Source organism: Terrapene carolina, unplaced genomic scaffold, assembly GCF_002925995.2.
Source record: "Terrapene carolina triunguis isolate 2854851 unplaced genomic scaffold, T_m_triunguis-2.0 Scaffold33911, whole genome shotgun sequence".
NCBI classification, from domain to species: domain Eukaryota; kingdom Metazoa; phylum Chordata; order Testudines; family Emydidae; genus Terrapene; species Terrapene triunguis.
The window spans coordinates 900,298-914,113 of NW_020698262.1; the positions used below are offsets into that span (position 1 = coordinate 900,298).

General features: G+C 41.5%; 1 protein-coding gene across 1 annotated transcript in view; it reads left to right on the forward strand.

Annotated features, from left to right (window-relative positions):
- Positions 1–2,411: 2,411 nt before the first annotated feature.
- LOC112103381 (cadherin-11-like) overlaps positions 2,412–13,816 on the forward strand; it is an 85,738-nt gene continuing 74,333 nt past the window's right edge. The window contains exon 1 of the mRNA XM_026663713.2: positions 2,412–2,596. The gene's annotated coding sequence lies outside the window, so the exon portion shown is untranslated. The remainder of the gene's footprint in view (positions 2,597–13,816) is intronic.

Consider the following 13,816-nt stretch of genomic DNA (forward strand, 5'->3'; position numbering starts at 1 on the left):
CTCTGAAACTCGCTTCCCTCAAAATACCTTCCTCTCACTTAGTTCCCCACATCAACTTTGCTTTTATGAAACTTTCCTCCAAACCACTTCTTCCACAAAACAAATTTCCTCCTCACTAGATATCTGCCACCTGAAAACACTGTTCCCATCAAAATAAAATAGTAAATAAATAATATTTTATTAGCTTGTTTTACTCCTTTCAATTCACACCTGCAATGTTTATCTTTTTCTTTCACTTCTTGTATCCTGTCTCACCTAGATCATAAACACCATATGGCAGGGACTGTTTTCCTTGTTACTTGTCTGTAAAGTGTCCAGACAATGGAGCCCTAAGTCTGGATTGGGGTTTTCAGGTACTATCATAATATCAGATGATCTTACTCCGTATGTAATCTAAAACATTCCTACCCCCTAAAAACTGTTTCCCCACAAAGGTAACCCTGCCCCAATGGGATTGTGAATTGAATCTCCAACTCACAATGGCCCTTTGAATACTTTTTTTTCTTTAATTCTCCAAGGACCTAATTCTACCAACCCAGAGTGCCTGAGGCTCCCTGCTCTTTCCCTGAGACCAGTGGTACTCAGGAGGAAGTAGCTTTAATCTGCTGGGCTCATGAGCATTGTGTCCCTCCCAGCCCAGGGTGCTTTAGTCCATCTGCTTACCAGGCTGCCCCCTTCCACATTTTGTTTCTTCTCCGATGGAGTGCCTGTGCCATTTTTTTCTCTGCATAGAGTTGCTGGCAATGCTGAATTAACCACAAAGTACAAGAGTCATGTTCTTTGGGGTCTGGCTATAAAGTTACAGAACAATGTGAGTGTAACTGGTGAGAACCTGTGGAACAGACTGAGGCATGGGCAAATTATCTCCACCAGATGCAGGCTCCAGTGGATGGATCCATCCAACCCAAACACTAAAGTAAGCTCCTGGGATTAGAGAACACCCAACTGCTTCTGCTGTGCTTATTTTTGGGTGGCTGGATATTAGGTGGCCATATATGATCTGCTGTGGCTGGAGCACAGGTGAGAGAGCAAGGAGATGCTTTAGGGATAGCTCAGTGGTTTGAGCATTGGCCTGTGAAACCTAAAGTTATGAGCTCAATCCTTGAGGGGGCCATTTAGGGATAGGGGCAAAAAATCAGTACTTGAGGATTAGTCCTGCTTTGAGCAGCAGGTTGGACTAGATGACCTCCTGAGGTCCCTTGCAACCCTGATATTCTATGATTCTATGACTGTTACACCTCGCATTCACTGGGAATCCAGGGAACAGACAGGTCTTCACCACCACCACTGGTTCTAAGGCTGATGGAAAAGGGCAACTTGGGCCATGGTTCCTAACTGTGTGTGTTTGGGGGTGGGGAGTAAGGCCACTGCCATTAGTTTTCGAAGGGTGGCCCTGGCTGTACTTTTCTCTGGAGGTCCACGAAGTGAAAAGACTCAGCCACTCCTGCTGTTCACTGAGCAGCCTGGGATGGGGACCATGGCCTCTGCCTCTGGTTGTGGGGAAAATACTGCCAGTAGTCCTCAGACAACTAGAGACAGGGTGGACAGAGGGGTCTGGAAGAGGGATCGATCTGTAGCTCCACCTCACCTGCTAGAGCAGGGGGTCATGCAAACTCCTCCCCAGCAGAGGGCCCTGAATGGTAGGGCTACTCGCCTCCACCCTACCAACCAGAGCTGCCCAGGGCTTGCCAAATGGCAAAATGTTGAGGAACCTTTCTAGGAAAATTTGTAACTTGGAAAAATAGCAGTTGATGGGGTCGGCACCCCCAGGCTTCGCCTAGTTCTACTAACAGCGCTGGCTGGGGTGGGGCAGGAGGGCTCCGGTCACCTCCCCCCCAAATGAGGGCCTTCTACTGGGCTGGAGCTCCCTCCACAAATGGGGTTTGTTTGCTGGGCTGGAAGTCCCCCCACAATCGGGGCCCCCTGCTGGGGTGGGGCACCCCCCCACACACAGCCAGGGATCCCCTGCTTCGCTAGCCACCGAGTCCTCCCTCCGCCTAGGTGGGCTCCCCCCGCCTGAGGAGACGGAGCAGTGGGTTAGCGGGTGGCCCCAGCCGCAATCCCAGCAGTGTGGGTGGCCTCGCCCCCAACACCCGTGTGTGTGTGTGGGGGGGAGGGGGTGGAGCCAGGGTCCCAGAAGACCCCCCCCCCCCCATGGCGGGGTGCGGGGAGCGCCCCAGATGGCCGTGCCGCAGCCCTGGCTGCTGGCAGCCACCCCTCCGGGGCAGCTGGGCAGAAGGACGGGGCGCCGGGCTCCTCCTCAGAGCTTCCCACGCCCAGCGCCCGGGGAGGAATCGCCCTTGGGAGGGAAGAGAAGAGCCCGGGAAGAAGCAGGAGCCTCCAGCCTATTCCTTCCTCTAACCCTGCTTCGCTCCCCCTCGCTCTTCCTCCCTCCCTCCCTCCTCCCGTCCCCTCCTTCCCCCGCTTCTAATTCCTGCCGCTCGCTCCGAGCCTCATTCAGCCGCCGCCGCCAGTGGAGTGTAATAGGCTGAGGATGCTGCTGTGTCTGTTCAGTGTCTAGTTGTGAATGGGACTTGCCTCCTCGCCCTCCGCCGCAGGTGACCAAGGGAAGCAGCCCGCCCGGCTGGACTCCCAGGTAAGGCTCGGGGCCGTGCCCCCGCTGTACCGGGAGAGCGGGGAGGGAGGTTTTGCTGCTGGGGTTGCCTTTGAGGATGGGTATTTTGGGGGGACGGACGGTAATAAGTGAAGGCTGCTGCCGGGAAAGGAGCTGCGAGGTGGAGGGGAAGAGAAGGAGCGTTTCGGGTGGTAGATAGAAGCGGAGTCGCTGTCTATAGCTCCCCTGCCCAGTGGCCGAGGGAGCCGAGCCGGCTGGATGTCTCTGTGTGCGCTAGAAACTTGACAGCAGCGAAAGGCTAAGGTCGGAGTGTGCTGCCGGAGAGCTGTGCTGTGGGGAGTGCTCCCGAGCCCCTGGAGGGGACGGGCAGGCGCGCACACCCAACATAGACCCTTTGCTTTTGGTCCGGGGGGGCTTGAGTATTGGGAAAGCCGTGCCAAAGGGTCCCGGAGCAACCGCCGGGCAAGCACAAGCCACATCTGGCAACTCTTATCCCTAGCGCCGGAGCAAGTCTGGCTGCGTTGCTCTGCACCAGCTCGGTGCGACTGGAGCTGACTGGGTTCCAAAAGGGGAAGAAGTGATCGTTCCGGAGGGGAAAGAAATCTCCTTGCGATTCAGTATTTTTTTTTCAATCTTCGCGTGTGTGTGTGTGTGTGTGTGTGCGCGCGCGTTCAAAAAAACGGTCCTCCGGATAAGCAGGCATCAAAAGAAACGAAGTGAAAAGCAGCTTTCCCCTTGCCATGGTAGCTCCCAATCATGAAATGGATATGCAGAATGCAAGCGAAAATAGGAGTGCATGAAATGAAAAATGCCTTCTCCAGAATAGGAAGGGGGGGGGGGGAGGGGAAGCGAGCAAGACTTTGATTTTTTGCTTGTTTTTAAATTCATGCAGTAGTAGTCACAAGATACTAAGATGGTATCTATAGACTGGGTTAGTCTTAAAAATCATTATGGTCTATACGTAATCACAATCTCAATGAAGGTAAACTAGATGACGCTTTAAGGCTGCACGTCCACATACATACCATTAACTTTTAGAATAAAATCCCTTCCTGTGTAATCCTCCAGGAGCACATATTGCAGTCTGACATCATAGTAAATGACTTTACCTTTCATAGATATGCTCATATGTTATCCACCCTTTTAAAAATATGAATTTGGCCAGGATAGGACTGAAATAAGCCAGTTAGCATATACTGGGGAATCCTCTTCGTACCGTTGCTAAAAAGGGCACAGTGTGACTATGTAATATAATATTCACCTAACGAAGTATCTACGACAAAGGATTCTCTTTAGCAACAGGAGTCACTAATTCAGAAAATGGCCTTTAATTTGGGGGAAGTTCATTTGTTTTTCACATTCCAATGGTTTGTAACTCATGGGAAAGGACTTTCTTCCTGTTGATTTGTGTTGATGATATAAGAAGTTCACAGACCATCAAACCTCTATTAAGAAATCAAATATTTATAATTATTTAATAATAAAACTGTTGAATGCAAAAAGCAATAAATAATTCCAAAGCAGAGATGCTGAGACATGTCTGGTGAAGCAGGCAATGTACTTATTTTTTTTAAAGCTTGCAATATTTCCAGATTTATGTGGTTTCCTAGGTAAATATCACATTTTTTCTCTAGTCCAGTTAAAATGTTAATAAATAAATGTTGTATTTATTTAGGGGTTTTTGCAATAATTAATCTGAAGTGGGCATAAATCAATTCCTTTTTCACTGGGATTTGAAACACAAGTCAATGATCTTTTGGGTCTTTGGATTTTTTTATATGAAAATGCAAATGCAGATGTTTTATTATGAGCAAAAATTTTATAGCACAACATCAGCACAATTCTTGATGTTGGGAGATAAGCAATAAAGAACAGGAGAGAGAATAATGCAAGCTAGAGCAAAGGAACCAAGCTTCATATCTTTATTCCAAGAAGCCTCCCCCCCATTTCTTCTAATTATTAAACCCTAGAAAACAGGAGTTTCTGATTGCACTCCCAAAGCAGTTTCCCTTGCTATTGCAAGAGAACAAAAAAATAAAGTTACAAAACAAAGGACTACAGATCTTACCAAGGAATGTAGACCTCTATAGGAAAACAAATTAGAAATCACCTTGTGATTAGGATTTTCTGGTTGAAATATTGAATTTGTATTTAAACATGAAGCTTGGTACTCTAATATGAAGAAATAAGTATGATTGGAATATGCTATTTGTAGACTTTTCATAGCAGCTTAAACTTTGCTGAAATACACAAAGTCTGCTTATATAAGTGTTTTTGTCTGTAAAAATTATGATGATCTGGACTAGATCATTATTACAGAAGCAATTATAATAAACTGTGTTAATAGATGGGATAAATAACTGCAATTTGTGATTCGCAATTTTTGAATGAAGACCTTTATAGAAAAATGTCGATTGAGAGATGGATGATAAAATGAAATTATTTCTGTTGCACAACACATTTGGAGCAATTATAAGAGTTAGAAAGAATCTCATGATTTTTCTGCAAAAACATTTGTATGTGTTATGTGAGTTCAAGTGCAATTAGCATACCATTTTAATAAAGTTTGAAGTATTGCCTTTTGTTCAGTTCAGAATATATGTATCAACTTTGGAGTTGCAGTAGCTTAGAGGCTACATTTTCCACAGATCATTTAAACAAATAATGAGACTAAGCAGAAAATATTTTTACTACAGTATTCTTAAAAGGATGTTCTTTTAAATTCAGGTATTGAGCCGTTTTTTATAAAAATATAATGCAATTTCAAACTTCTTTAAAAAATAGTTCTCTTTTTTGCTTAGTGTGTCTCTATTAAAATTATTTGAATACATTCTGAATCAGATGTTTTGCCATCAGATGTTAGTGTGTGAGAAATAATATTTTCACTTGTTTCACCTGAAACCATTAAGCCACATACCTACATATTTCTTGGTGGCAAAGCCTTGGTATTTGTATGTAAAGCTCAGAATCTATAGGCAATTTCTAATAACATGACAACTTTTTTTAAAAAAAATGGCACTTCGGTTTTCACGGTCCCCTTCTTGGGCCAAATTAAAAGGCCATTGAAGTAAACGGAAGTATTCCCACTGACTTCAATGGACTTTAGATCTGGCCTTGATGCATGTGATTTAAGAGGGCTTCATTTTATAGTTAAGTACTGACATCTCATTTCACTGTCTAACTTACTCTCCGCATTATTTTTTTTTCTCAATGGTACTACTAATAAGTTGAACAATATTGAATGTATCAAGTGTATATTGTTAAAATTATCCCAGTGACCTGAGGGTGCAGGGGTGGAGGTAGGGGGGTGTCTCTAATTGTGTATTTGAGTTATATTGTTGAAGATCAGGGGGTTCCAAAACATTCTCCTAGAAAGTATAGTTATTTTTTCATTTCGAATACTATGCTCCAAAACTGCATATATAGGATTACTAAACCCCTGTTTTGTTTGTTTGTTTTCGTGTAAATAGTTTGAAGTCATTAAAAGATGGTTATAAGACTATATTTGAGACATTTATAAGTCAAAGGATTGATTTGACTAAAAGATCTCAAGTTTTGGATGTAGTTTTTACAGTACTTATATTTGTTATGGTCTCTGGATCAGTTTAAAAATTATGGTTTTTTTTAAAGTTATAGAAGTATGAAATCAAGAAGGAATTTATATCAAATTCCTCCAGATTTACTAAACTGGACATTATGTAGTTTAATGTCTCTGAAGTAACTGTGGTAGTAAAGAAATTATAGCTGTAAGTCTATTTCTTTCATGTATAATGGTAGCTGGAAATTTGGGGCACTCTAAATTTGGTAATTGTTCTTTCAAAGGCATTACACTTGTGAGCACTAGAGGGCACTGATGCTCTTCTCTAAATCACTTTAGTGGCCCATCTGCTTCTCAGGGCACTATGAAAAGACGTTTTGTTACTACCAGCATTGCAGGCCCTCTCAGGGGAGACAGAATTCAATCTAGCTGTGGTTCAGGCTAATGCTCAGGCAGTTTGTCAGGATTAACATCTTTCTAGTCAGTGGATCGTGTTACCTTCAGCATCATATTACCACCTTGGAGTTCACTACAAAGTTTTGAAATCATGTAACTTTAGCTTGTATGAGGAGTGACACAGCTGGAGTCTAGGTGTAAAATAAACAGTATCTGTTCTCCCAGCCACAATGATTTTTAAGGGATTTGCTATCTTCTTCCTCTGTCTTCCAAAAAAAGCATCAATTCATGCTATGGGAAAGGAAACAAATGTAGAGACAGAGAGAGGAGAAAAAGTAATATGATAAAAATTACTGGTAATACTTGGATAATATCTTAGCACATTCTTCCCAGTGATGGAGGATATTTGAAAAAGACTGAAAGACACTTTAGATAAGAAACAGGCATGCATTTTATATTCAAATGGCCAAATGCTGCTCTTATTTACACTGGTGTAAACTGGTGTCATTAGAGTTCCTCTGAGTTTACATCAGTGTAACTGAGAACAGTATATGGCCCACAGCATCCCAGCTGTCATTTTGCAAAACACTTTGGAATACAGAATTCAAAAACATATATAACTGATACTTAGGATAACCAGATGTCCCATTTTTAAAGGGATGGTCCTGTTTTTTGGGACTTTTTTTTATATAGGCACCTATTACTCCCCCCCCATTCCCATTTTTTTCACAGTTGCTATCTGGTAACCCTACTGATACGTGAAAAATAAGCCATTACTAATAACATGCAGAAATGGCATATAACAAAGTATTGATTTTAAAATGTTAATTATTGGCATGTGAAATTGTAAATCAATCTGTAGTAAGTACTATGCATACAATTTCTGATTCCAGTGTTTGTCTCTATTTGGGCTGAAATTCAGACACATGACCTGAAGTTTAGATGACTTACAGAAATTTTAGCATATGATTGCAAAACCAGAAATTCTCATGGATACAGTTTAATGATAGTTACAAGGTCTCATTAAATCATATCAGTCAGTTAACTTCAAATATAAATCATATAAGTTATTCTATAGTAGTGTGTAATGATTAGAGAGAGCTTGTACATACTTTAAGAGAAAATGATGATTGCCCCTGCACAGACATACTTGGGTGCAGAGTCCCTTTCCTTCCCCATCCCCAGTGCACCTATAGCATCCATAATGCTCTTAGCTGTTCTCAAAGTGGATGATTTACGTTGCCAGTGGTGCTCAAAGGCCCACAAGGGACCATCGAGGTGTGGTTGGTTCATATGCAGTGCCTCCCCACCTTGCAAGCCAGCTAACATTCAGAGGCTGATATCAAGTGTAGCAGCCAGGACTGCTGCTGGCTCCTTTGTGGAAGAAGGCATTATCCCTTCCTCTGTTTGACAAAGACATAATGCTTTCTACTGTAACTGGCTGGGTGGTGCAGTGGTTTCCAAACCTCCAGGCCCCACAGTGCTCAGCTGGCTCCAGGAGCTGTAATTTAGCTCTTCAGTTTTAAAATGCTGTCTTAAGCAAATGCTAGTTTGTTGATTCAAACTTTTGCAATGAACAAGAGTCCTCTCCCTTCTGAATCAGCTAAAGAATTCATCAAAGTTCTTAATTGTATTGGAATGGATACTGAGTTGAAGTAGTAGAAATCAATCTAAATGGATTATAGGAGCAAGGATTAAATGAAGGGTGGAAAAGAGGATGCAGGGTTTTCTGAAATAGTACTGGTCAAACACTATTGTACATTTCCAAGAATAAATTATTGTTATAAGGATAACTTAGTAGCTCATCACCAAAAAAAATAAATAAAACATACCACAATGGGGCAGATATACAGAACTAAGTATGCCACTCATTAGAGATTAAATAATATTATTGTAAAGCAAACAACATTGAACAGAACTCCTGCTGATACATTTTAAACAGAATGAACCCAAGTATAGAAAACATCAATATATCTAAGATGTAAATGCATTTGAGATTTCATGTTACTGGAGAAGTAAGAGACCGTACTGGCTCCCACTGAAATCAGTGGCAGAGCTCCCATTGATGCCAATAGGAGGCAGGGACCACATTGCTCAAAGGCTGGGATAAAATAGAAAAAGAATGAAGTTCAACATTCTTTTAAAATACAATTTGCAGAATTTTAAGGTTTGTGCAAGGTGACAGTTTGATAACACTAAGGGTACGTCTATACTTACCTCCGGATTCGGCGGTAAGCAATCGATCTTCTGGGATCGATTTATCGCGTCTTGTCTAGACGCGATAAATCGATCCTGGAAGTGCTCGCCGTCGACACCGGTACTCCTGCTCCACAAGAGGAGTACGCGGAGTTGACGGGAGAGCCTGCCTGCCGCCTGTGGACCCGCGGTAAGTTGCGTATCTTAGTTCGAACTTGGGGGTTAGTGTGGACCAGCCCTAAGAACTCAGCTCCATTTATCCACCAGACATGTACAGCACTGACAGTGCAAGTTTCCCCATTCTGCACAAGCATGGCTCAGTCCTGTTCTAGGGAGAGTCTAGATCTAAGAGGTTACTTCATCCTCTGTACACACAGAACTCTCGGTCACCCCAGTGAAACTGGCAACTGGGGACACCAACTGGGATTTTATAATACGGACATTGTGTCTGCTTGGAACAGGACTGAGAGCACCATTTCATTTCAAATGCAGCACTAAACATCTACAGTCATTGCCAATTTGGGCCAGGTTAAAAAAGATGCCTTATAGAATCATAGAATATCAGGATTGGAAGGGACCTCAGGAGGTCATCTAGTCCAATCCCCTGCTCAAAGCAGGACCAATCCCCAGACAGATTTTTGCCCCAAATGGCCCCCTCAAGGATTGAATTCATAACTCTAGGTTTAGCAGGCCAATGCTCAAACCACTGAGCTATCCCTCCCTCCCCTTTCTCCTGTTACCTTTCTCCAGAGCCATCCAGTCTGTTGAAGAGATGCTTCAAATGTATTGCATTTCAGTGGTCATAAATTTTGCATAATACCTGCTAATAAGTATTATCTGTTTGCTTTTGTATTTCTGCATAAACGGATGCTACAGAACCCTTGTTGAAATGTAATTTTTATCCTAGTGAGTCTACTGGTGTGTACTTTCAAATAAAATAATCCAGAAACATATTGAGTCTCAGTGGTTAAGTTAAATAGTTAGTTACATGCATGCATATAATTCTGCCAAGAATAAATCATAGTTGAGTGTAAACCAGATGTGATAGCTCTATTGGAATCAGACTAAACCCTATTTCCATGAATGCTAAACTGTTTTAGTAATACACACATGTGTCGGCATAAATTTAAATGGTCGGCCCCACCTTGATTGAAAGTAATTATCTCAAAGACCTTGGCTGCCCCAATGAATAAATCCTATGTTATTCCCTTTGCCTTTTTTTCACCCACTAATTTAATTTTATATGTGGACTTGTAACAAACACAATAAATGGATTTTGTGTAAACTTAGTCTAGAATTTCATGTTAAAATGTTAGTACCAAATTAAAAAAAATACTGTTCAAAGAATAATTTAAACTATAATTAGTCCCTGGATAATTAGTCTCAGATTCAAGCCTTCTAGTTTTTTTTTTTAAGGTGATTTCAACACATATATATATATATATATAATTTCAAAGGCAATTTTTCTTAACTCAGACAACTTTTAATTTGTTCTATAAAAGTGAAATTCAACAATTATGCCTTGGTTTTAGCCAATTAACTAATTAATAATTGAACTAATAAACTTTGTGATATAAGGATTTTAAGTAAACACGTCTCCTCATTTTGGTATTTGAACCTGTAATAATAGTATTAAGAGCAAATGGTTCTAACTGGTATTTTTAAAAAAGTTCTTCTTGAATAGTTAGGGCTAAGTTTTTTGGTGTTTTGTTTTTTATTTTTTTTTTAAGTTCCATGTGATTAATTGCAACATTTCAGCAGCTGTGTGGTTACTTTAGGCTAGCTTTCGATACCCTTAGTAATTTTAACTCCACAAGAAGTTCCACTGACTTCAGTGAGACTTCTGTGGCATAAGGTACAGCTCAACATGAATAAATTAATCATGGCCCTTTAGTAACAGTTGAATTTCTGCAAATCATCCTTTTGGATTTTCACGGATCTTTGTGGATCTGGCTGAAGGCAAAGTTTTCAGATCAGTACTTCTACCAAGCAAAGAGTCAGTCCTTATTTACGGTATACGTGGTGATATACTGCCTCTAGTTAGTCACTTATGGCTACCATGAAGCTCATTTTGGCTCACTAATCAAGATGGACTTGTGTTTTTCTTTACTGGGAATAATTTGGAACCAGGGTAGTAACTCTAATAATCACTTAGTGAGGAATAGACAATACTGGGTTGAAATGGCAGAATGCTGTCAGATTAATCCAGCATGCCAAATATACTGCATGTGATCCTCCCCATTCTATCATTAAGAATGAGCAAACTGATATAGCTAAAATACGAATCAATTCAAATTTCATCCAAAATTCCAGTGAACCTGAGCAGAGTATCATTTGAACATAACCCTGACTCCCTCACTATTTTCCAATTGTGCATGTTTTTTTGCAAATGTCCGCCTAAGACGTGATAGTGTAAATTGTTGAGACTTACCATTCTTGCAAGATTTCAAGCCCAGATATAGGAGGTTCAGAGAATTTGAAGGGGTTTGAGTGGCTAATATCAGTGTCTGATTGGAAAGTATTTGTTTTCTTTTTTTATTGATTTACATTTTTACATTTGTGCAAAATTATGGGTTTTAAACTTGTTTTATTTTTATTGATTTAAAATTTTTACAGTGGTTGGAAATTATGGGGGTGGGGTCAGTGAGATAATAATTATTTCATGACATTAGACATTGAGATTCAAAAAGCTAAAGCTTTATAAACATTAAAACACACTGTCAACACCACATATTAATATATATAAGGTAAATACATTTAAATCAAAATCTAATATGTTCTCAAGCAATATTATTTTTACTTTGGCTGTAAATTTCAATTATTTTAGATGAAAATATTTTTGTTGATTTATGTATGTATGGTGAAATCAACATTTACTGACATCTACTAATAAAAATCTAATCCTTCCAATCCTCATCATATTCCAGTTCGTTAGAACTTGTAGCCTGGAGAACAAGTCTGATCAATATGTATTGCCATAGTTTTCAGTGGGGTTGCAATGCTACATACTATTTATTGCTCTAAAGTGAAACACACTGTATTGCAACAGTAATATGTTTTTGCATATGAAAGGCTGGAACAAGTAGTAAGACCAGTAGTTGGTCAGACTAGATTATCATAATGGTCCTTTCTGACCTGAGAATCTATGAATCTAAGAATTGGTTAATATTCATGTGAAATATGATGCAGTCACAAACAATGGAGGCCCACTGACTATTTGGGCCTAATAGTCAACTTTCAAATACTGAATTTATTGCACTTTTTAGAGAAAGAGAGATGTTGTGCGTTTCAGGAAAGAATCTGTTAAAAATCGGTTAGTGCCAAGCCACTATAAAAAAGATAAATTTGCAACTTTCAGATCTATCTTGAAACCTTCTCTTGCACTTTTTCTGTGTCCTCTTCTTTTCCACATAGGATCTTGCCAACAGTTTCAAAGAAAAGATGGACAAGATCCACTATGACCGCCTCTTATGCCCCTCCTCTCTAGCACCCTTTTCACCTGCCTCCTTGTTATCCACTCAGGGACTTCTTTTCCTTCCTCTTTAACATACCCCAGTGAAGCTAGCCCTTCGTGCCACTTGATCTTCTTTGCCTTACCAATCTGTCTCTCCACACATAATCTGTCTTTCTCAGTTCAATCCTGGATTTCTACCGATCTCTTGGACATCTACTCCTCAATGTCTCACTAGCAACATAAATATAACATGGCCAAACTGAGTTCATATCCTCACTCAAATCCCCCATTCTCTGTAGACACCACCAATATTCTTCCTGGCCTATAACTCCTCTCCCTTTCATTGCACATCCTAGTGTGTCCAAATGCTGCCACTCCTTTCTGCATGCTCGCTATAAGACCCATCCTTTTCTTTCAGTCCAGATTACAGGCGCAGGCTGTCATCATCCCTCCATCTTGCTGATTAACATAACCACTTCCTCTCTGGTCTCCCAGACCCCCACACTACTCCTCTTCAGTCCATTCAAAATGCTTATTCCAAGATCATATTCCTTGCCAATTGATCTAACCACATCACCCCCGATAACTCCACTGACTTCCACTTCTCTAGAGCATAAAGTTTTAACTTCTTGTCATCACCTTCAAGACCTCATAATTTTTGCCCCTCTTCATTGCCAACCTTGTTTCTTTTTGCATACCCTCCCATTCCGTCTCCTCCATCATAGATACCAGCCTCAATACCCCATTCATCCATTTCAGTGGCAAACATCTTTTGTGCCTTTCTCTATGCTCTCCTGTCCCCAACATGTCTGGAGTGTCCTGGCTAAGCTGATCTGAAAGTCCCCACCCTCTCCTTTTTCAAGCCCATCTTTAAGAACTGCTTCTGCTATCAAACCTAGATGAAATTAACCAGGATATCACTTTACGAAATAAAGTGCACTGGTCATAACTGGATATTTGGGTAATCTTAGATGCTACTCTAAACTTCTTTATTGTCTTGTTACCCGTCTGTGGCTACACATTGTCTAGGTTGTAGGCTTCAAAGATCAACGTCCTTGTTGTCTTTCTATTTTGCCAGGTGCATGCAAGTTAACAGGTGCAGATAGAAATAATAAATAATAACTTTATATTGTGCTTTAATAAATTCCTATCTTAGTTAATTAATAACCAACAAAACTCTACTTTTAAGTATTATGATATTGATGCAAACTGATAAATGATGAAGCAATCACAGAAAAAAATGGTGTTCCACCTTAACTCACTCTCCCATCATTCTTAAATTGATCTGTTGTGTCGACGTAATCAGGGCCGGCTCTAGGCACCAGCCAAACAAGCTGGTGCTTGGGGCGGCACATTTATAGGGGCGGCATGGCCGGCGCCAGAATGCCGCCTCTAAAAATGTGCCATGGGCCACCCTAGCTCACCTCCGCTGCTGCTGCCTGGGAGGGAGGGGGAGATCCCGAGTGGCCGCGGCGCGCGAAACAGCTGTTTCGCGCGCCGCTGCTCCCCCTCCCTCCCAGGCTTGAGAGCGCCGCGGCCGCTCGGAGTCTCCCCCTCCCTCCCAGGCTCTCAAACCTGGGAAGGCGAGGGAGATCCCGAGCGGCCGTTTCGCGCGCCGCTGCTCCCCCTCCCTCCCAGACTTGAGAGCCTGGGAGGG